Here is a 23,341-nt window from a genome sequence, read left to right as displayed (position 1 = left end):
TAAAGTGAATGCTTCATGGTGACACTTGTAGTAAAAGTTTGTGAGCCTGAGCAAGGGCACAGCAAGTGAAAAACAAACATTGACACTATGACAATATGTCTATAACAGGGACATTTTTGTTCTTTGCCGTCTTCATTTGTTGAAGAAGAAAGAAATACAAGGACAAATTCATCCTTCAGAAACAATTGCTAGTGAATTCAGTGGGTGTCGCGCATGCATGTTAATCTTTGAATTTGGCCTTTAGCAACAAAGTCTGACGTGCATGATTTTACACACAGAGACCTAAGGATCTGGCTGTGTTTGGATTCTGTAGCCTTTAGATTTGATTTTGTAATGTATAGCATTCAACATTACAAGGGGAAAATACACTTCTATTTCATTCAGTGAACAGTAGGAGATTATTCCTGTTGCTAATATCTGAAAATACCAATGACTAACCCTTTTCTGAGGTGGCTCTTTTGTAGTCATCACATCATTATCTGGCAGAATTGTACTTTGTCTAAATCAGTGGATGCTGGTGTCATCTGAAAATAGATAGATGAAAGTGATGCACATAGCTGAGCCAATTTAAAATGCCATGTAAGGCTCCTTAATGATCTTATTTTTCTCCCTCAGCAATTTCCTCACAGTGGGCTAGGGGGAGCCATTTTCATTTGATTCCTATCTTGTGTCGTCTACCCCATTGTGATTTGTCACCGAGGAACTCTGAGCTCTTGCAGTTTTGGTTGCAGTGCTACAGGGGAACCAAAATGAGCCAAGCCAAAGGCAGAGTCAGTGTCAATTACGCTATGTCTACACTATGTACCAGGGATGTGATTGCCCAGATCTTACACAGACATGCACAGTGTAGTAAGATGAGGGTCTGAAACATAAGCCCACATCTCATGGGCTGGGTATGAGGCCAGAGGCCTAAGCAGCAATGGTCAAGACTTTGCTAATATAAAGGGGTATGTCTACACTGCCACCCTAGTTCGAACTAGGGTGGCTAATGTAGGCATTCGAACTTGCAAATGAAGCCTGGGATTTAAATATCCCGGGCTTCATTTGCATGTTCCCAGGCGCCGCCATTTTTAAATGCCCCATAGTTTGAACTATCTGCCCGCAGCTACACGTGGCATGGATGAGGTAGTTTGAATTAAAGCTCCTAATTCAAACTACTGTTATTCCTCCTGCAAGGAGGATATTTAAATCCCGGGCTTCATTTGCAAGTTCGAATGCCTACATTAGCCACCCTACTTTGAACTAGGGTGGCAGTGTAGACATACCCAAGCAGAGTTAAGCTGTGAGCAAGAGGCAAGAACAGGGCTCACAGAAGTCGTCAAGAACAGGGCAGATATTTCAGAAACACTCAGACATAAGAGGTACTCGCCACAGGCCATGAGCACATTCTAGAGGAGTCAGAACAGAGTAGAACACCTCATTAAGAAACATCTTGGTACCATCACATACCCCACAACTAACATACATACTGACCTAAGTTCAGGACCAGGTCTAAATTGACAGCATGATGGCTAGTAATGGAAACCCCCCTTGTGCCAAGTATGGGGCAGTAACTAGCTAACAGAGGATGGCAACCTGATACATCAGGGCTGTGTCTACATTGGCACCCCTTTCCGGAAAAGGGATGCTAATGAGACACATCGCAATTGCAAATTCCGCGGGGGATTTAAATATCCCCCGCGGCATTTGCATTTACATGGCTGCCACTTTTTTCCGGCTTGGGGATAAGCCGGAGAAAAGCGCCAGTCTAGACGTGATTCTCTGGAAAATAAGCCCTTTCAAGTAGGAATAAGAGATCCTCCGGAAAAGGGCTTATTTTCCGGAGAATCACGTCTAGACTGGCACTTTTCTCCGGCTTATCCCCAAGCCGGAAAAAAGCAGCAGCCATGTAAATGCAAATGCCGCGGGGGATATTTAAATCCCCCGTGGAATTTGCAATTCCGAAGTCTACATTAGCTTCCCTTTTCCGGAAAGGGGTGCCAATGTAGACACAGCCCAGGAGTTATGTGTAACTTATTTGTACCTGTGTATAAAAGTGCACCCCAAAGAGTGATCGTTAACTGACTGTGGCAGTGGGGCGCTAAAATCCAGAGCACTTGGGTGATAGTCCATTGTCATGGCATACATAGGTGTAGTGGCGCAGTGGCGAGTCTGTTTGCTGACAACAATTGTTGTCTGTTGCTTGGCAATAAACCTACTCGGGTGCTTTCGATCCTTATCTGAGTTGTGGTCTCTGGGGGCTCTCTTGGGATTCTGTCATGTTGACTAATTGTGCATGGTTAACGCACTAGACAGGGGAGCATACGCACGCATGCATGCAGCTGAAAGCTTATAGTCACTGATGGAGTAGGGAACCTGTCAGGAACCCATGAGGATGATCTGGCTTGACTGATGAAACACAGAAGCTTGTAGCCAGTAGGGATGTAATAGTGTAGTTGATTAACCGATTAACCGGTAAGCAAAAGCTTATAGGTTAATGCTATAGACTATATGCATTTCCCTCCCCCTCTTGCCAATACATTTTTTAGCAGGCTGGCCAGCAGTCTGGCTTTGTCCTGTCTTGTGATGGGTCTGAATCCTCCTCTAGACAGGGGCTGCTGCCACCCTGTGCTGCTGCCTCTTTATCAGAGGCAGCAGCACAGGGTGACTGGCAGCTAGTCTGCAAGGGGAGCTGGTTTTTAAACTCCAGCGCAGAGACGCAGGGAGATCATAGGGAGTGAGGCCATAGCGCACTGGCTGCCAGCCCCATCCCTGAGAACTATAAAATAGTCCAGGGGTGGCCAACCATGGCTCTTGAACTGCATGTGGCTCTTTGCTCAAAGAAATGCAGCTCTTACTAGTTTGGAGCCATGTGCCCGGACTGGTCATGGCTGCTCTGCTCATGCACCCAAGTACCCAGAGGGAAAAGCGTATGGCTGCAGCTATGGCTACTCTAATGACACCCAGGCATTGGGTTATAGTGGGGGAGGAGGAGGACTGTGGGTGCCTGGCTCTGTGGGAGGGATGGGCCACTGAGTTAGAACAGGAGGGCTGGAGGTGCCTGGCTCTGGAGAAGGGGTAGGGTATTGGGTTAGAGCAGGAGGGCTGGGGGTACCTGGCTCTGGGGGAGGGGGAGGGAGAGGGCACTGGGTTAGAGGCAAGGAACCTGGAGGTGCCTGGCTCTGGGGTAGGAGGTGGGTGCATTGGGTTAGAGCTGGGTGGGGGGGAGGCTGAAGCCCCTTAAACTCTTCATGGATGCAGAATAAGGCAGCCAACACAGATGTCATATTTAAATTCCAGGGTGAAAAAAAAAGAATCAGCATGTACCTGGTTTACATTGTGTTTCTTTAAAGAAAATTCAAAGGCCACTGTTTGCCAGGCTGAAGCAATTATTCCGAGGTATGAATCTCTCCCTTATTATTTTTGAACCTCTCATATTTACACTCTGGGATGGACCTGAATTTTTAAAACTATAAAAAAGCCATAATCTTCATAAGTGAAGAAAATGAGGAAACCATACCAGAGATCAGCAAGCTGGAGTGAAACAGGCACTTCAGATTGTGCTAATTTACTTCTCAGTTCAGATTAATTTTAAAAAGCTCACAGGACATAATAGGGCAGTAGTGTTACATTTAAAATACATGGTGGGGATGCTTATTTTTAATGTGAGAATATTACTGTATTTTAAAAGGTTTTTTTTAATTTGATGTTTGTTCCTTGTCAAGTTCTCTGAAGATCTATGGACTGGCCATAAATTTTTAAGTGATTAGAGATATTTTTATTGTTTTTTGTCTGAAAAGTCCTGTAATGTTATTTTTATTACTACATTTTGTGTACTATATCTATCTACATAGATATGTAGATATATAAAATTAAATATATAATATATGCTCTTTGCACTCTATCCACAGCTATTTTGGCTCTTAGTCCCTAACTGGTTGACCATGCTGGAATAGTCAACTAACTAATAAGAATGCATGATGTTACTCAACTATTCAATTAACCAACATTTAACATCCCTAGTGGTCAGCTGTGCACATCCCAGCCAGTTTCACACTCCTAGCAAGTAGTGTGGAGGTTGCTTCACACACCATGTAGACAAACCCTTAGATGCCTGAAAAGCATAAGGAACATAACATCTTTATTAATGACCTGGGTGAGAGGATGGATTACACCTAAGCAAGTTCACAAATGACACTAAGCTATGGGGAGAGGTAGATACACTGGAGGTCAGGGATAGTGTCCAGAGTGACCTGGACAGATTAGAGGATTGGGCCAAAAGAAATCTGATAAGGTTCAACAAGGACAAGTGTAGTGTCCTGCACTTGGGACAGAAGAATCCCAAGCACTGTTACATGGCTAAATAGCAGTTCTGAAGAAAAGGACCTGGGGATTATAGTGGATGAGAAGCTGGATATGAGTCAACAGGGTGCCCTTGTAGCCAAGAAGGCTAATGGCATAGTAGGTTGCATTAGGAGGAGCATTTACAGCAGATCTGGAGAAGTGATTATTCCCCTTTATTCAGCTCTGGTGAAGCCACATCTGGAGTATTGTGTCCAGTTGTGGACCCACACCACTATAGAAAGGATGTGGGCACATTGGAGAGAGTGCAGAGGCAACCAAATTGATTAGGGTGCTGGAGCAGATGACCTACAAGGAGAGGCTGAGGGATTTGGGCTTATTTAGTCTATAGAAGAGAAGAGTGAAGAGGCATTTGACAGCAGCCTTCAACTTCCTGAAGGGAGGTTTCAAAGAGGATGGAGAAAGGCTGTTCACAGTAGTGACGGATGGCAGAACAAGGAGCAATGTTCTCAAGTTACAGTGGGAGAGGTCTAGGTTGGATATTAGGAAAAACTATTTCCCTAGGAGGGTGGTGAAGCGCTGGAATGGGTTACCTAGGGAGGTGGTGGAATTTCCATCCCTAGAGGTTTTAAGTCTCAGCTTGACAAAGCCCTGGCTGGTTTAATTTAGTTGGGATTGGTCCTGTCTTGGGCAGGAGGCTGGACTTGATGACCTGGTCCTGAGTTCTCTTCCAGCTCTATGATTCAATGATTCTGAGGGTCATTGTAAATAGACCCCTTTCTTTAGTTGCATGTGGTTAATATTAATTTAGATGGACTATATGGATGAAAATAATCAGACATTTACCCAATCACTGTCCAGTGTTAAAGCATATTAAACAAGCTTTGGAAGCTGATATACAGACACCTCAGTCTGCTTAGTACAATGGCACACACAGTTAAAAAACTGTTTCAATCTTTTATTAAAGAGCTGGAAAAGAGTCCAAGCATTTGAAATGTGAAGTATTAACTCGGCTTTCATTTTAACTTCCCTTGTACATTTTTCCTTTAGTTGGAGACTCTTTAGAAGGGGGAAAAAAACCTTGTTTGACTGTGTTGCAGATGGTCACAGCTGTCCTTTTGGTGAGGGACAGAGAAAAAGTAGTTGAAACCCAATCGATTTCTTAGGAAGACAAACACACACAAGAGGAGAAGAGAATAAGTAAAGATAAAAATGCACCTTCTGTCTCTACTACTGACTTTCACTTCTAAACTCCCTACTAGAAAACACACAGACCCCCTCAGATGGTTTTACCAGCCATTGAGCCCTGGTCTACATTCAGGAATTATTTCAAAATTACTCCCCTTATTTTGAAATAACAAGTGAAGCGTCCACACAACCAAGCCCCTTATTTCAAAATAAAGGGCTGTTTATCGTATATAGTAGCCCAATGTCTGTGACTCTGTAACGCTGGCTGTTCCCTCTAGGCGGCGCTGTTGCCTCCGTGGTGCTCGGCTGACTTCTGCTCCACTCAGCCGGGCCGCTGTGGGGGAGGAAGCAGCGCAAGCCCCGTGCTGCATGGGAAGCGCGGGGCCCAAACGGCTGCTTGTACCGCTTGCTCCCCTACAGCGGCCCAGCTGAGCGGTGCAGAAGTCAGCTGAGTGCCACGGCGGGAGGGGAAGGGAGGCAGGGCGGTGACGTAAATGGCCAGGGGGCAGAGTCTGGCTGTGTACGTCACCGCCCCGCTCCCCCTTCACCTTCCACTGTGGCGCTCGGCTGACTTCTGCGCTACTCAGCCAGGCCGCTGTGGGGGAGCCCAAACAGCTGCTTGCTCTGCTTGGTCCCCCGCGGCGGCCCGGCTGAGTGGTGCAGAAGTCAGCCGAGTGCCACGGCGGGAGGTGAAGGGCGGCGGGGCGGTGACGTGCGGCGTGACAGCCGCTCCAGGCCCCGCCCCCTGGCTGTGAACGTCACATCCCTGCTCCCCTTCGCCTCCTGCAGTGGCGCTCGGCTGGCTGCGCCACTCAGCCAGGCCGCTACATGGGAGCAAGTGGCACAAGCAACCGTTTGGGCTCCGAGGTCCCCCGAGTGAGAGGCAGGAGGGGGAGGAGAAGAGAAAGAAAGAGACAGAGAGAGAGGCAGGAGGTGGAGGAGAGCTGAGAGAGAGAGGGAGAGGCAGGAGGAGGAGGAGGAGGAGAGAGAGAGAGAGAGAGAGACCCGAGGCTCAGGAGAGAAGACCGACGTGGAGGAGAGACCTGAAAATCCTGTCTTACGATGGGCTAGTTGGCTAGTTCAAAATAATAACTCCTACATTCCATGAGTCTTGAAAATCAGAAAGGACTAAATCCCCGGTTGTGGACTTGGTTGTCTCCTCACAGTATAGTTAGTAAAGGGATAGGTCACTGAATGGGTTGAAGAGACAGCTCTATGAAGTTGCTGCTCCTTATGCTACATAGCTGAGTGGAGAGTGGCATGCTAGGGGAAATGGGTGGAGCTTTGGCTGTGGTCTCTTGAGGTGCAAGGGAGGAATGAATGGCTTGTGACCGTGCGGCACAGGAAGAAACAGCTTCTGGGACCATACCCAGTATGTGCTAGTCCTCACTCAGTGCAGGTTTCCATGTCACAATCTCTCCTTTTATTCTATGTAGTCTCAGTTTTCCACTCAGCTGTGCTCTGCATTGCCAACCATCACACTATTGCTCATTTGCAGCTTTCGACAATCTGCTGCACAAATGAGAAAAGTGTAGCTCATAAGACGTGAGTGCTGGAACATTGCGCATATTGTTTAACTATCAGTATAAGCAGCTCTGGCAGGGTTCTTAAAGTCTTGGATCCATCAGTAGCGATGGGTTTTCTGTTTTCAGATTTTGAAGGATTTTTTTTTTATGAGCGAAGTACAAGCAGAACCAGAACTAAAAGTATATTTAGAAGAGTCCATAATACTGCAAGGATTCCAAGAGGACACCATGGATCATTGCATTGTATTTCTGACTGAGGACTATTTAATAGGCACTTTAGACACTGCAAGCTGCTCCAAGTATGATATCATCATTACAGATCTTAGCTTGGCAATCATTTGCCTGTAACTTTGGTCAAAGTCAAATTGGGTGATTGAATAATCAGGTTCACAGTAATTGAGAAAACAGCTGCACCAACCCTTGACTGGTCTTAGTTATCCACAATGAGTTTGGCTAGACACTGTTTCTGGGCTATTGGAAAAGTGTGATTTGACTTTGAACCATGGATCGTGCCTTAAAACTGCTGTTCCCCTGCCTATTATCATGCAGCTTTAGATCTTCATGGATAGAAGCCAGCTGGTGCTCTTTGGGGAGGCTGAACCAATGAGTTACAAAGTACCTCTTGAAAGATGCCAACCAATTTAAACTCCCATTTAGGTCTGTGGGAGCCAATGTCACTCACATCTCCTAGAAAGCAGTCGACACTATGGCCTCTGCTTAAATGTTTTTGCTGGAAAGCAGGAACATTGAGTTACAGAAACATGAGGCCATTTCCACAGCTGTGTTCTTTTTTATCCAAGAGCTGCTTGTAAGCCAACTCAAGAACCTTTCCTGGGGAGGGAGCAGGGGAGCTTTCAGTATCCAGTGGTTCCTCTATCATTACCCTTCCTGCAGCTGGTGCCAGGGAAGAATGGCCATGGGATGAGGTCAGAATATGGCAGAATGCTCCAGGATTAGGATGATGCAAAGGTGACTTAAAACCACATTTGCACATACATACCCCATAGTTGTGCTGAACTCAGGAGGTAGCTTATGCTCTATTTGTTATCTTTTTATATTTTAATTCACCTGTCACTCTTTGTGGCTTCATAGCTTCTATAAGGGAACATCACTCCACCTATATTGCCTGATAATGCCTGCTCTTACATACATAGGTGCAATCAATGGGGAGCAATGACAATGAAATAATTAGCTAATGACATTGCAGAGCAATACTGTTCAATTCTTGTCTTATAATCAGAATCCTTGAGAGAGAACATTTTTATGGAAATAACTAAAGCTTGATCAAATTATTATTTGTGCTTTGGTATTTCGCAAATGCTGCCATCAGGGAACTGGCCCCATTGTTTCTGGTATTATATTTCTGCACAGTAAAATGACTGTCCCTTGCTTACAATGTAAGGACATGATGAGAGACAACAGGTGGTTTCTACAAGTATACAGGAGGAGCACAAGGCATTAGTGAGCTGATTAAGATTACTATAATAAGATGTGGCTACAGTGTACTAGCTGCCTGGTAATTGAGCAGTGTTCTGTAGGCACTGCAGTAGAGAAAAGTCTTAAGAAGAGATATGAAGGAAGACAAACTAGTGGGGTTGCAGCTTTTGATGAGGAACTCTTCACAGGCAAAAACATGTGTGGCGAAAATTGGAGCACAGGGCAATGAAGACCAAGATCAATAAATTTGTTAATAATTGTGGAGGCAGGAAAAGGAAATAAGGGAATTTGTGTGCAGCCATCTTGGTCTTGTTAACAAGAGAGCAAGAGTCAGGCTAAGTCTGTGGCCTGACAACGCAAGATCTGTAATTAGACGCTGCCTTCGCCTCTCGCCTCCATACGGTGATAAGGATAGAATGCTGACTCTGGCAGGGACCTTGAGATAAGGAGCATCTGGGTGGAACTAAATAACTGTTAGCCATTGGTGTTTGTAATGGGAAGGAGACTAATTGTTATTGTTATTATATTTAATAGACAGTATATAAACTGCTTCATAATTGCTTGTATTCGAAGATCTGCCTCGGTGAGGGGGGGGACTCCCCCCCGTCCGAACCAGTTTTTCCCTTGCTGCAGCTCGTAATAAAACTGCCTCTGGCTACTTGTTGCTTACAAACTCAGAGTGAGGACAATGTTTTCTTCCACATAATTTACTGAAGAAAAAAGGTTAAATTCACCTTACTCTTGCATTCTTTGAATGTAATTGTATGTATTCACTGAAGATGAAAGATTAACAAATTTTCAGCCTTTGGATTGTGAATTGTTTGGTTCAGGTCTTTGGTATTCATTCTTTGTTGTATGAATTGTTGTGCAAATCACATAACGTTGTTTCTGTCCCCTGATTGGATGATGGAAATGTCTTTTTATACAGAACAGAAAACAAATAGCAAAAGGCACAATTTCTGGGGCAGCCTTTCAGATAAATAATTATTTGTGCTAAACATTTGTAACATTTTTTTGGGTTTGCTGATATTTTGGCAAATATCTGATGGTCTGAATACCCAAATAATAAATATTTGGTCCAATAAATCCTAGTGGAACAAATTCCATGCTACTAATATTTTTTAACTATTAGACCAGGTATAGTATTGATTGTATCACAATTCCAAAAGACTGTACAATTCATTCCCCCTACAATAAGTCACAAAACACTTGGCCACAAATAGTATAAATGTCAGTCTGTGAAGAAGCGTATCCAATGTGTAGTTTGAAATAGAGTGTTGATCTGTCAGTCAGCTATCCAATTCCTTGGTTGAGCTAATGGGTTCAAGATGAGTCTTCTGTTATAATGATGTGATGGTTCATTGCTAGAATGAAGGTCTTTTAGATGCTAGATTGCTTTGGTAACTATAGTTTCTGTCCCACCAAAATATGTCCGTTTTCTTCAGTGGGAATTGAGCTCTATTACCAGCAATTTTCCTACAACTAAAATTTAAAGTCTGCCAGATGTTCACCTAGTGCAATTGTATTTGCTTTTATTTTCAGTTCTGATCAGGTGACTTGTATTAATAACATTCATGGTCTCTGTGTTTGTGATCTTCCTCTAGTGTTAGGTTTATGTATCCTTTTAGACATGAAAATCTTAACTTTTTCTATTCTCTTGTGAGATAGTCTGAAAGCCTATCTCCCTACCATCTTTTATGTGTTGGTCATGTGAAGTGGTCCACATTTTTTTCTGTTTTGAGGCTGTAGCTTGTCATTTCAAATTTTGTCTCCGAAATACCCATTTCCTGGGTCAGGTAATGACAGCCACCGGAGCATATAAATTATTGCCATCTAATGAAACTGGATGGGACAAAAATATAAGATCAAGCAAATTCAGAACAAAGTTGAAGAGCCACGGAGCTTCAAAGCAGTGTCAGAAGGATCTGAATAAGATAAAGAATCGGTTTGGTCCACAATATGTATGGGGTAAGTTATAAGAAAGTTAGCATGCAGTGATTTTAGAATCTCTGCTTCTGAAGGAAATGCCTGCAAGGGAGAGCTGCACTTAGAGTCAATTGCCAGCTGAGCAGCTCATTGGCCTGGGGAAAAGTGGAGTGTGCAGTCTCCTCCCGTCCTGCCAGGAGCACGTGGTGATTCTAAGCACTGTGCACTCCTAGCAGGAGTTGCTCAGCCCACATAAGACATTGTGGTCAAATGGCAAAGGGGGCAACTGTCCCGGGGCCCAACAGTTCAAAAGGGCTTGGGGCTCTCTGCTGATACTGCAGCAGTGGCTGGAACCTCATGTTCTTTCCATCACCATTGGAGCCCTGGGCAGCGTACCTGGAGGAGGGTTAAAGGCTGTCTGGGGGAGGGGAATGGGGTGTGGTCGGGGTACTGCTGAGAGCTGGCTGGCCCCAGCCCTGACTCTTTCACCTGAGGCCTTGCCTCTTCTGGGAGCGTGGAGCCAGCCCGCCCACACTTTGCCTAGTGGCCCAGGAATTCTGTCGCCTCCCCTCCCCGGTTGTGGTGTTTGCACTACAGCGGCAGAGCCAGGTTTTGCAACTGGGCCAACAGCAGTACCCACAGCTCACCGCTGCAACCTCATCTCTGCCCAGTTTGGAGGGAGGTCGCTTTTCACAGGAGCCTGGAGAGTAGGGCCATCGCTTGCACCCACAGTGGGGGCTCCTGAACTATGGGGCTCGTCATGAATCCCACTTCAGATGTTGCAGCACAGGATTTCAGTACTATTCAGGTTTGGCCTGGCTGTTCCTCATGATGGAGGGGTGATCAGACCCAGTTTGAGGGTGTGACATGATGTGCAGGGTTGCAATGCCAAGCAACCCCATGTGCCATGTCATGATGCCCAGAAAGGAGATCTGGGGCCAACCCTATAGAAGTGGAGACACCACTGTGGGATATGTGAGGTGGGCTTGCTCACAAGCCTTGTGTAAACAGGTGCTACACATGCATCTAAATGTTGTCAGTGGGGTGATTGCCTCTCCCATTAATGCTGCCACCCCTGCAGTCTATTCCAAAAGCATTCTCTGAGGCTACATCTAGACTGGCATGATTTTCCACAAATGCTTTTAACAGAAAAGTTTTCCATTAAAAGCATTTGCCGAAAAGAGCGTCTCGATTGGCACGGACGCTTTTCCGCAAAAGCACTTTTTGCGGAAAAGCATCCGTGGACAATCTAGACGCGCTTTCACGCAAGAAAGCCCCGATTGTCATTTTCGCGATCGGGGCTTTTTTGCGCAAAACAATACCATGTTGTCTACACACAGCCTGAAGGTATTACTTGCCATAACTTCTTAAATGACCCTCCAATCCAGCTTTAGTAGACCATATATACAGCCCCTCTTAGAAGACTTCCTAATGAATAAGCAGCTTCAAGAACAGGTATGACTCCACTAATTACATGAATTAGGGCCATTCATTTTGTTTTGCATAATAGGTATGTAATTGCAACTATTTGTGAAGATTTTCAGCTCACTGACATTAGTCTACATTCTTCTTGTTGGCTCGTTTTCTCTCTTTCATATCTTGTACAGCAGTAATAAGAGTTTATGTGATTTTCTGGCACTTGTGGTTAATATGTGCAGGAGAGGTGAAGTAAAAGTCCATATCCAGTTTATGTTGCTAAGCTGGAATCTTGGAGCTGTACTAGGAGAAAGAATGAGATACCAGACAGCATGGTAGAGTTCCTATGCTGCCTGTAGTGGGAGGGATGGAGTATACTGGGTTCTGTAGCTTGTAGGAAAATTGTAGGTAAGGAAAGGCTTTATCATAGGCTTGTGTGTGGAGGGTTAAGTATAAAATCCTGCAATCTTGAGATCAGAGCTGGTGCGAAGGATGTGAAAGTTTCTGATCTCTGGGCTATATATGGAGAGGCAGGTAGACCAGATGTTTATACATCTGGCCCATAAGGAACTAATAGATTGGGGGATCAGGGCTGTGATTAGTTTGTGACATTTGAGTGATTTTTGACAAGTTAGTGTGTGGAAAGGGGGAAGCAACCATGAAAATGTGCAGCTCATATAGGAAAGAGAGATGAAACAGCAGAAGTGCAATAAGGAAATTCCTGGTCTCCGTGAAGAGGATGGGCTGGCTTACAAGGTCAGAGTTAAGAATGCCTGTGGAACCTTAAATATTTAAAAATCTCCAAGTCTATTTTTTATATGTGTAGGCTCTTTTTTCTTATGTAACAGATTGTGACTCACCAGCACGGCGCCTCCTGCTGGTTGCCTCAGAAATTAGTTTTTCTAGACCTAGAGTCCCCTCCACCACCCCCCGTTGACCAGTGTCTCACCTTCAATTACCTGTCCTCTGCGCTACTTCAGGCCCCATGTCCCTTCCAGCCCATGGTGCCCTTTCCTCATGGAACTGCCCCAAAGCAGTGCCTCTGCACTCTGGGGTCCTTCCAGCCCTATATGCACCTTGCCTGAGTGACTCACTGCCAGTCATCAGCTAGCCCCTCCCTCAGAGGCAAACTGCAGTCTGAAATGGCCACCCACCATTGGCAAAGGGGTGTGGACTAGCTGCCTCTTTGTGGACTGGCTGCCTCCCCACAATCCTAGTGCTCCTTAGATTCCTGTAGTACAGGGGTGCCCAAACTTTTTTCAAAGAGGGCCAGATTTGATGAAGTGAACAAGCGTGAGGGCCGACCATTTTGCCTGACATTCTTTGAACCATTAAAATTAAACGCAAATTAACTATTTTATGCAAAGTTTATTGCAAACGACATACTTTTCATTTCGTCACATGGATGACAAATCTAAACAGGTGTTAAATCACTCTGCCTTTCATATCTGAAGGCCAGATGAAAAAAAAAATCCAGGAAGCTGAAATATATGTCAGGAACATTGTAAAGTACATTACATATTATTGGTAATAAAGGTTGTCTGTCAACTTTTAAGTTCAAAAAATATGAACAGGAACATAACGCCAAGTATACATGTTGTGTCCAAATATATTTATAACTGATTTAGACCAACTGACATTAACTGAGATTTTACAATGTATTCATCTCAATACATGTGGATTCGTTGGGGGCCATAAAAGATAGATATTGCCAAATTACCTGTGGGGCTGTATTAAACCGGAACACGGGCCGCAATTGGCCCGCGGGCCGGACTTTGGACATGCCTGCTGTAGTAGGTCTGCAGGCTGGGAACTGGAACAGGTCAGAGCTCCCTAGCTCTTCCTGCCTTTCCTGAGCACTGCTCTGTCTCAGGTCCCATCTCTAGCTTACCCAAGCAGCTAGGTCCTTCCTGTTTCACAGTTGGAGCAAGAGCGTGCTCCTCCTGGCCAGCCATCTTTTTATACAGCCCTTTCCAAGGGCTGCTTTCAACCCTTTCCATTCCAGTGTGGAAGCAACCGCCCCATTGCTTACAGGAGGAGTATGTGTGTGTGTGTGCATATTTCCAACTGTAATGCTATCCGCCTAATGGAGATTGTCATCTGGTGATTTCCTTATATTTTTTCTCCCCCTTTTAGTTAAAAATATCTAATGCTTTCTTTTTGACCTGTAACACCATTTTAAAGGTGTAAAGGTTTTAACAATAAAGAATTTTGTTACTATCTTACTATTTTTCACACTTATGGAAACAAAAATTAAATAGGGTTGGCAGAACTCATTTGAACTGCCCCCCCCCCCACCTTCCTCCAGGGGCAAAGCCTGCCCTAAACAATTACAGACCTGCGGCTGGCCCACAACATTTTGGTACCTGAGGCGGGGAGCTCAATGTCCCCATGCCACCTTTTCTCCTGCCTGCCTGTTGTCTCTTGTGCTCTCCTTCCTCCAGCACAGCACTCCACCATCTCTGTGCATCTAGGGCAGAGAAAATATATATGCAGCAGCAGACACAATTTTCTACACTCTGGGTCCTAGTAGCGCCCTCCCCCTCCCCCCCCACCCACACACACAGTCTGGCACCTGAGGCAGTAGCCTCAGTTCGCATCATAGTAAGGCCAGTCCTGTACGGACCCAGTTTTACCACCTTTACTCGTTTTGATCAGGAAAGTGCTCCTTCGCAGAGTTGCAGAATGAAGATCTTAATAACTGCATTATTATTTCTATCAGCACAGTTAGGCCAAGGCTCCCTTGCCTCCTTTCCCATCCTTCCGAGCCCCCTCTTTGTGGTCCTGCTCTCCAGTAGAAATGGGGGTAAGCAGTCCCTGTGGTTCCCAAGCAGGAGTCAGCTTCTGGAAGAGGCCATAGGCCCAGTTGTACAAATGGATACAGCTTTTTGTACACTTCCCCCACCCCCCAGGCTTCCATGGGCCAGCATAATTGTCTCTTTATGATTTGGCCAAAACAAACAAAAAAAATAGCAACTTCACCCATTTTGCCATGAAAAGAATGTAACTTCTATGAGCTGAAGATATTTAGTTCATAGGAACTTATCACCTCCACAAGGTGTGTCAGCATACAGCATCTGTATCATGGCTATTGGTTCATGGAGCTTAAAAGATTTGCCAGCATTACCTGTGAACCTTGCAAAGTTCACAGACAGAGCAAATTTCTAAATAGGTTCCAGGCTCTGCCTTGTAAGGATCACACTGGTCATAATGCTCAACATGGAGCTTACAGCCAGTGGATCTTGTCCCTCTGGAGACAATATTTGTGGAATATTAAGTAGCCGGTCACTTAGGCTAAGGAAGTCAGTGTGAAGCCTGAAGTGGCAGAAAAAAAAAAAGAGGTTTCCCTGGCCTAAATGTCTCACAAAAATGGCCTAGGAAGTGTGCTATGTACCCATTCATGTGAACATCCCTGTCTCACAGTCACCGCTTATGAGTGGGCATCTATGTGCTAAGCTTGGGCATGTGTTTGTATTACTGGAGATGTAAACAGCAGACTTATTTGAATTACAGTAAAGTTTTCCTTCAGAACTCTCAGGTTGACTTGCCTTCACTAATAAGAGGCCCGCTTCAGAGCCCAAGCAGATAGACTGTGATTCTTTAATTAAACAGGCTCCTTGATTTAGAGGATGAATCAGCCCTAACGTGTAAATGACGTTGAAAGCATCCAAAACATGCCTGATTTTTTTTCTGCACATTTTATTTTTCTCTGCATCTTCAATGTGCATTTGATCGTGGATAATAAAAAGGAGAGAAACTATATGAAGTGCCAATTTTACAGGCCGTTTTTCACATTGCATTAGCTTACACTAATCCAGCTCGCAATCTATGCCGACTCAGTCCATTCATAACTATAACAGTGGCACAATCCTTTGTGAAAATACAGGGCCATCTGTTGTTTTAATGGAGGATTAATTTCTAGGAAACTCCAATGTCTAGTATTAAAGCTAACATGCTTACATCCCGGTTTGGCCTGTTTTCTGGGCACTGGTAGAATCCTTCTCTCAGATAATCACCCATGTATATATTTTGTGCTTGGGCCAGCATGTAAGTTAGTATAATGATGCATTCCTGTTTGCTAAACCTTATGTTTCCAACGATCTAGGCAGGTTGAAATCCTGAATCTATTGTCTGGGTTCTATGCATGCATTGGAGCTATTTGGCTGATGATTGGGAAAATGTACTAAAGAAAGGTGTCAACCAATGGTCAGGGCAGTGCATGGTATGTGTGGGTGTGTCTAGACTACAGGGTTTTGTCAACAAAAGTGGACTTTTGTCGACAAAACTATACCTGCGTCCACACTGCCTTTGAGTTATGTCGACATAACGTCGACAAAACTCAGCAGTTTTGTCGACATATGAAAACCTCATTCTACGAGGAATAACGCCTTTTATTGACAGAGTTCTGTCAATAGAAGGCATTATTGCATCTACACTGTCCTTTGCGTCCACACTGTTATGTCGACAAAGCGGCTTGCTTTGTCGACAGAACTGGGTGAAGTCTAGACGCTCTTTGTCGACAGAAGCTTTGTCGACAGTATCTGTCGACAAAACTTCTGTCGACAAAACCCTGTAGTCTAGACGTACCCTGTGTGTTATACACCCAAGTCTTCAACTGCTAGAACTCAAGGTTCCTTCTCAGCGGGTGGCCTAGGGAAGGCCGACGGGTGCCCCAAAAGTTTTACATCCGTGTCTTTGACCGCTAGGACCGGGGTCCCTTCGCAGCGGGCAGCCAACAGGCTGACAGATGCCCCAAAGTTTGCAGGGAGAGCTTATTACACCTGAGACTTTAGCTGCTAGGACCGGGGGGTCCCTTCGCAGCGGGCAGCCTATGGAAGGCTGACGGATGCCCCTATGGATCTGTCTCCTGGAGGCAACACGATCCAAATGCCCAGCTCTGCCTGCGTCTGCCCCTATGACCGGCTGGAGTTCTTTTAAATTGTGCTTGGTTCTGTTACAGCAACTGGAGGAGTCAGGTTAAAGCTTAAACATTTACAGGTTTATTAAAGAAGCTTATAAATCATACAGTTACAATGGCTATTGCTCTATTTCTTAACTGCTAGCAAATATAGATCTTAAAAATGGTTACAAAGAAAATAAAGATAGAAAATAGAAATAATGGTACCAAGTGACAGCTTAATCTTTAAAGAGCTCTAAGTCTATGTGTACACTTAAGACAAAGGACACATTCAGGTACAATTTTTACCCCCTTCTGTGCCTCTCGACTCCAGCATATCAAGCCAGGGCCGGTCCCTCAATTCCTAGGAAAGACGAATACAAGATGAGCGTCCCCGTGGAACCTCGGGAGGCCAATCGCCTAACCCGACCAGCAGATAGACAGTAGATTTATGCTCAGAGTAAGTATGCTGCTCGACCCATCTTTATACCCATAGGGGCCCATATCCTTTCTTATCTAAGACGCCAAATTGTGTTGGTCCATCTTTGTGATGCCAGTTCTTACAAGGGAGTTTCAACTTAACTTACACTTGTAAGAGAGATAACTAAATTGTGAGTAAAGGACATTCTTTACTGGGCGGGAGATTCCTCCCCCTCCCCCCCCCGGATGGCTGTGTGTTTGTATCAATATAGGTGCCAGACAAGGCAGTTCTCGCAGCCTCAAGGTCAACAATTGGCGTATCTCTGTTTACAGCCATCCAGGGTCACTGTGAGCTAGCATATCCCGGCCTCCTGTCAAGGTTTCAAAGACTATGCTGATTTTACTGCTCTGTGTGCCATGTATGCTTCCAGGCAAGCAAAGGTGGATGTTACAAGGGGGGTTCCTGTCTGGCTACAAAAGGTAATAAAATATGTTACAAGGTGATGTCATAAACAACCCAGTTTAAGTGATAGAAGAATGTTTGACCAGTTGCTGTTTCTGAATAACAGGGAATGTGCTCAGTGTTGGATATAATTACAAATAGGATGTTCCCTACCCCAGGAGTATTCACTCTATAGCTCTTATGCCATTCCTCTCCTTCCCCCCCCTTCACTCACACACACACACACAATTTTCTGTTGAAATGTTTTGACAGGAATTTTGTGGGACTAACTTAAATGGGAATTGAGACAACTCCTCTGTGCTTATTACTGTATTGGACACTTTACTCACTAGCAAGTTTAGCAGGATCAGAGCCAAATAAGATGGGACAATCATGCAGAATTATTTTAATGTCACCAAAATTATGTACCTCTCAGTCTGTTAGCTAAAAATCTTTACCAACTGTGTGCTCTTCAGTGGCTCTTGTCAGTGGCTCTCAAATTTCTTAAGCTTGGAAGCAATTCATAATAAAGTTCTCAAAAATTCATACAGCATTCTCTCACACAAAGCTGGTCAAAAACCAAAATTGTCAAGGAACAGTCTGCCTGAAAGTGCAGTTTCATCAAACTCTAAGCATTTTATGGGAACAAGTAAACTTTGTATTAAAAAAAAGAAGCTTTAATCAAAAATACTAAAGTGAATTATTTTAACTTTTTTTTTTCATTTCAGAGATGTGAGTGATTTTATTTTTGCTTCATTTCCTTTCGACTTTTATGTTATGATACATTATATTTTACCCTGTTTTGACATATTTCTCTTTTGTAAAATATTTTAGCTTTTTGGTCTCACGGGGAATGAAAACAAGGTTTGAAATCTTGGAATTTCTCATGGGACAGAACTTCTCTTTCTGACCTGTCCTATTCTCATCCTCACCCCATTAAACACTTAATTTTTAAAATCTCTCTCCCTTCCTAACTTATTTCTGCTGGTGCAGCTGTGTTGGCTCAGCTTCTGGTGTAGCTGTTTTTTTTTCAGGGCTGGACTGATATGACCTGGGTAAATTCAGTGATGAATCTCCATTGTATAAAACTCTGGATAATTTTCACAAGGAGAGAAAGGGTCTTGTCAAAGCTGAAGGGGGTAGCGGTGTCTTCCAAGACACTCATTTCATCTCAGTGTACTCCCCAATTTTTTGCTTTAGTATTTCTGTTAAATACAATTTTAAAATGGGAATTGATGTCTTTCTTGGTTTTTTCTCTGTTGTTCTCTCCTTTTTTCCATAGTTCTTTTCATTTAGCCCTGCTCCCGCTCAAACTCTCTTTTTCTAATCTAATTTCTCCTCCTCCTATCCTTTCCTCATTTACCAAACTTTTAAACTCTTTCTTCTTCTCTTTCTTAAGGGAAGTGAGAGGGTCTATTCTCCTTCTCTCTGCCCTGTCCCTACTTCCCTCAGCTAGCTTTCTTACAGCTCCAGCTCTGCCCCTTGCAACCTTTGGTATTTACCACGTGTGCTTCATATTATTGAAATCCAGGAAGCCTAACAACATGCTAGCCCCTCTTCCTTAAAAACAGAGGTGATGACCTCCAACATCACCCATTCCATTTCTCATTGGAACCAGAACCAGAAAGGGGGAAGCTAAGATTAAGACACTTTTAGCAACAGCCATCTCTCCTTTTTCTTTGTAGTGAGGAGCTGAAGGTGTACCTGCATGCAGACCTACTTTCTCTCAGAATAGGAAGCCAGTAGTCATATTTACAGGATGCTGAGAATGCATCTATTTGCAAGACCACAGAGGAAGGTATAGAACCAGACATAAAAACAAAGGGGGAGTCAATGAAATGAAAAAGTGGCTTTAGCCAGCCAGACACAGCCTCCCCATTGGAATGTAACTAGCTGGACATGACCCTCCTCTTTTCCTCCCTCTCAGCTACAGCTTGACAAGTTCCTGTTAAGCAAATTCAGTTTAGAAAGTTCCTGTTAGCTGAGAAAATGTGGTTTAAATAGTTCCTGTTATGTTGAAAAGTCCCTATAATGTTACATATTTATTAAAACCATATTGCCTAATAGAATTAATGGTATTTATACTTATGAATATGTAACTTGTGAATGTATGCATGAGAAAGCATGAGTGAGAAACCAATCATGAGATAGCATAGCATGTATTGCCTTTTATAGCTAGGGAAAACTCCTGCAAAATGCTTAAGTGGATGTTACAGGCGGCCAGGTGGGATCTTTTGCCTCAGAAAGATGTAACAGCACACCAAGCTCAGGACCAGACCACAAGAAGTAGAACACTCCTGTGGATCCGAAGGGACCCCAGAGAACTCTCCACCACCTTGCATCTAATCTTCAGGGAAGCTGCGGCCTGGCCAGTCTCAACTACCTGTGAAATTGAAACTAATTCTTGCCACCTGCAGCCTGCCTCCAAACTGTCAGCATGAATGTGATGTGTGTGTGTGAGTATTGCCATACCATTAAGAATCTGTACTAATAAACAAGCTTCAGTACTGCTCAAGTTCACCCTTTGTCTGGGCTTATTCTTTGGTTGATTCCAAGGGCAGGGCAACAGTGGCATATTCAAAACTGGTAAAAAAAAAACCCACTTTTTCATACAATGAGGAACTTATAACCACAGGAAACCGCTGAGGCCCAAGAACTATGGATTGGATAAATGGCCTATACGGTGGATAAAAAGCTGGCTAGATTGTCAGGCTCAATAGGTAGTGATCCATGTCTGACTGGCAGTTGATTTCAAGCAGGGTGCCCCGGGGATCAGTTCTAGGGCCAGTTTTGTTCAAAATCTTTATTAATGACCTGGATGAAAGGATGGAATGCACCCTCTGCAAGTCTGCGGATGACACTGGGCTAGGGGAAGAAGTAGATATGATGGAGGATAGGGTTAGGGTCCAGAGTGATCTATACAAATTGGAGGATTGGGCAAAAAGAAATCTGATGAGGTTCAACAAGGACAAGTGCAGAGTCCTGCACTTGGGATGGAAGAATCCCAAGCATTGTTACAGGCTGGGGACCAACTGGCTAAGCAGCAGTTTGGCAGAAAAGGATTTCGCAATTACAGTGGATGAGGAGCTGGATATGAGTCAACAGTATGCCCTTGTAGCCAAAAAGGCTAATGACATATTAGGGTGCATTAGGAGGAGCATTTCCAGCAAATCTAGGGAAGCGATTATTCCCCCTTAATTCGGCACTGGTGAGGCCACATCTGAAGTATTATGTCCAGTTCTGGACCCATCCCACTATAGAAAGGATATGGGCACATTGGAGAGGGTGTAGCGGAAGGCAACCAAATTGATTAGGGTGCTGGAGCACATGACCTATGAGGAGAGGCTGAGGGATTTGGGCTTATTTAGTCTGCAGAAGAGAAGAGTGAGGTGGGGAGTTGATAGCAGCCTTCAACTTCCTGAAGGGGGGCTCCAAAGAGGATGGAGAGAGGCTGTTCTCTGTAGTGATGGATGGAAGAACAAGAAGCAATGGTCTCATAAGAACATAAGAACGGTCGTACTGGGTCAGACCAAAGGTCCATCTAGCCCAGTATCCTGTCTGCCGACAGTGGCCAGCACCAGGTGCCCCAGAGAGGGTGGACCGAAGACAATGTTAAATCACCCCTCTACCGTGTTACCTCCATTCAGGTCACTGTTGGAGCACGTAGGTTTTGACGTGGGAACAACGCACTTCTGAAGTCTAGGCTCAGCTTGAGAAGTTGGCTTGTATTCTCCAGGCTTTCCAGAGGCACTACGTTCTTTTTTTTAAATCCATACAGAAACAGAAACATCTTTGGTTAAGGATGCAGTTGGCCAGCCTAGCCTTGTCTAGCGTCTTCAGTCTAACCTGCTCTAGCAGCTAACCTCCTCCTGCAGCAGTTAAGATCAAACTCTTCCTCAACATAGTTGAAGAGGAGATTAAATCTGATACAAATATCATTAAATTTTTAATAGGATGGTTCACTGCTTCATGAATTGAATTAGAGGGGAAATCAAATGAAAACTGTAAATTAGAAGTGAGATAGCTAAAAAGATTTTCCCTGGACTAATGGCTAGTAGTCTCTCTTATGCCTCAACAAACACAATCCCATCTACTAGAGATGCATGAGTCACAAGTGAGGAGACTGTGATCTTGAATTACTGGTTATCCTGTCATGTCTAATGGAGAGGAGAAGGCAGTCTTTAGGGGATATGGCATCATACATTTCCCTGAGGCTCCAGTCCTGGACACCATGACAGAGGAGAAACAGAAACAGTTGGTAGCACTGTTTTTTTTCTTTTGTGGAAGAATAATCTCTGCTCCCCCTCATCCCATCCCTACCTTAGACAAGGTAGCTCCTACTTTCCTCCACTGCCTCTGGTATTCATCTGACACCACTGACACCAGCATGTTACCAGGACAGTCAGGAGAGTACAACCCTATCCTGTCAAATTCAGTACTGGCCATGGTGACTATTGCATACATTATCCCCAAGACGACAGACCAGACTGACTGTTGTAACTCACTTTAGGAATGAAATCGACTTCCTTAATGCAACCCCAACTTCCTCAGAATACAAGCTTCTATTCCCATCCCTAACAAAGGCTAGAACTGGTTGGAAAATGGTACTTATCCACAGAAAGTGTTGATTGTTTCTTCAAAAATGTTCAAACAACAAGATATTTTGGCCAATAACTGAAACTTTTTTATTTCAAAATGCTGTTGCAATATTACCAGAGGATTATAGTGCACCTTTGTACCTGCTCCAGTTCACTAGTTCCGTGGTATGTTATGGAAGATATAGTCCAGCTGTGGAGTGCAGCCGATAGAAGAGGATGGAGAAATGAGGCAACCAAATTACAATGCCCAGGAATATGTTCAGCAGCATAACAGCTCTTGGTCATTTGTTTTATCCTCCCCCATCCCCCCCCCCAAAAAAAAAATCAATGAATTTTATGTGGATTGCAAACTCTTTAAGGCTACGTCTACACTGGCATGATTTTCCGAAAATGCTTTTAATGGAAAACTTTTCCGTTAAAAGCATTTTCAGAAAAGCATGTCTAGATTGGCAGGATGCTTTTCCGCAAAAGCACTTTTTGTGGAAAAGCGTCCGTGGCCAATCTAGGCGCGGTTTTCCGCAAAAAAGCCCCGATCGCCATTTTTGCGATCGGGGCTTTTTTGCGGAAAATAGTACTGTGCTGTCTACACTGGCCCTTTTGCGCAAAAGTCTTTCGGAAAAAGACTTTTGCCCAAACGGGAGCAGCAGCATCTTACATGAGATCGTCAGTGCTTTTCCGGAAATTCAAGCGGCCAGTGTAGACAGCTGGCAAGTATTTCTGCAAAAGCAGATGATTTTGCGGAAAAACTTGCCAGTCTAGACACAGCCTAAATGAAATACTTCATTTAGTTGAAAATCCAAATTTTTCATTGAAACATAAGTTTGAGGGAAAACCTTTGATCAGCTATAGAAGAGAGACTAATAAAGAGAGATGGGTCTGAGCCAGAAACAAACCGTTTCTGAGTTGGGTGTAAGGACTGGTCTAGCGGATGAAGAACTAGACTGGTGGTAGGCAGTCAGCACATCTAGCCTTGACTTTGTCACTGATTTGCCTTGTACACTTGGGTGGGGACTTCAAGCCCTAGTGCATCTCTGTCCTTCCTATTCTCTGCTTGTGGCCCATTACAGTCTTGTTTTGACCATGGGATCTGGACAGGTCACGCTGAGAATGCCACACATGGCAGTCAGCAAGAAATTCCCAAGGCTGGTGTTTTATTCTATAATTGGATTCACCCAACCACTGACAAAATAGCTTCTGCTGTACTACATTG

This window comes from Pelodiscus sinensis, chromosome 1 (genome assembly GCF_049634645.1).
Source record: "Pelodiscus sinensis isolate JC-2024 chromosome 1, ASM4963464v1, whole genome shotgun sequence".
Taxonomy (NCBI): Eukaryota; Metazoa; Chordata; order Testudines; family Trionychidae; genus Pelodiscus; species Pelodiscus sinensis.
The sequence above is the reverse complement of the archived record's forward strand: the minus strand, read 5'-3'. Positions refer to the sequence as shown.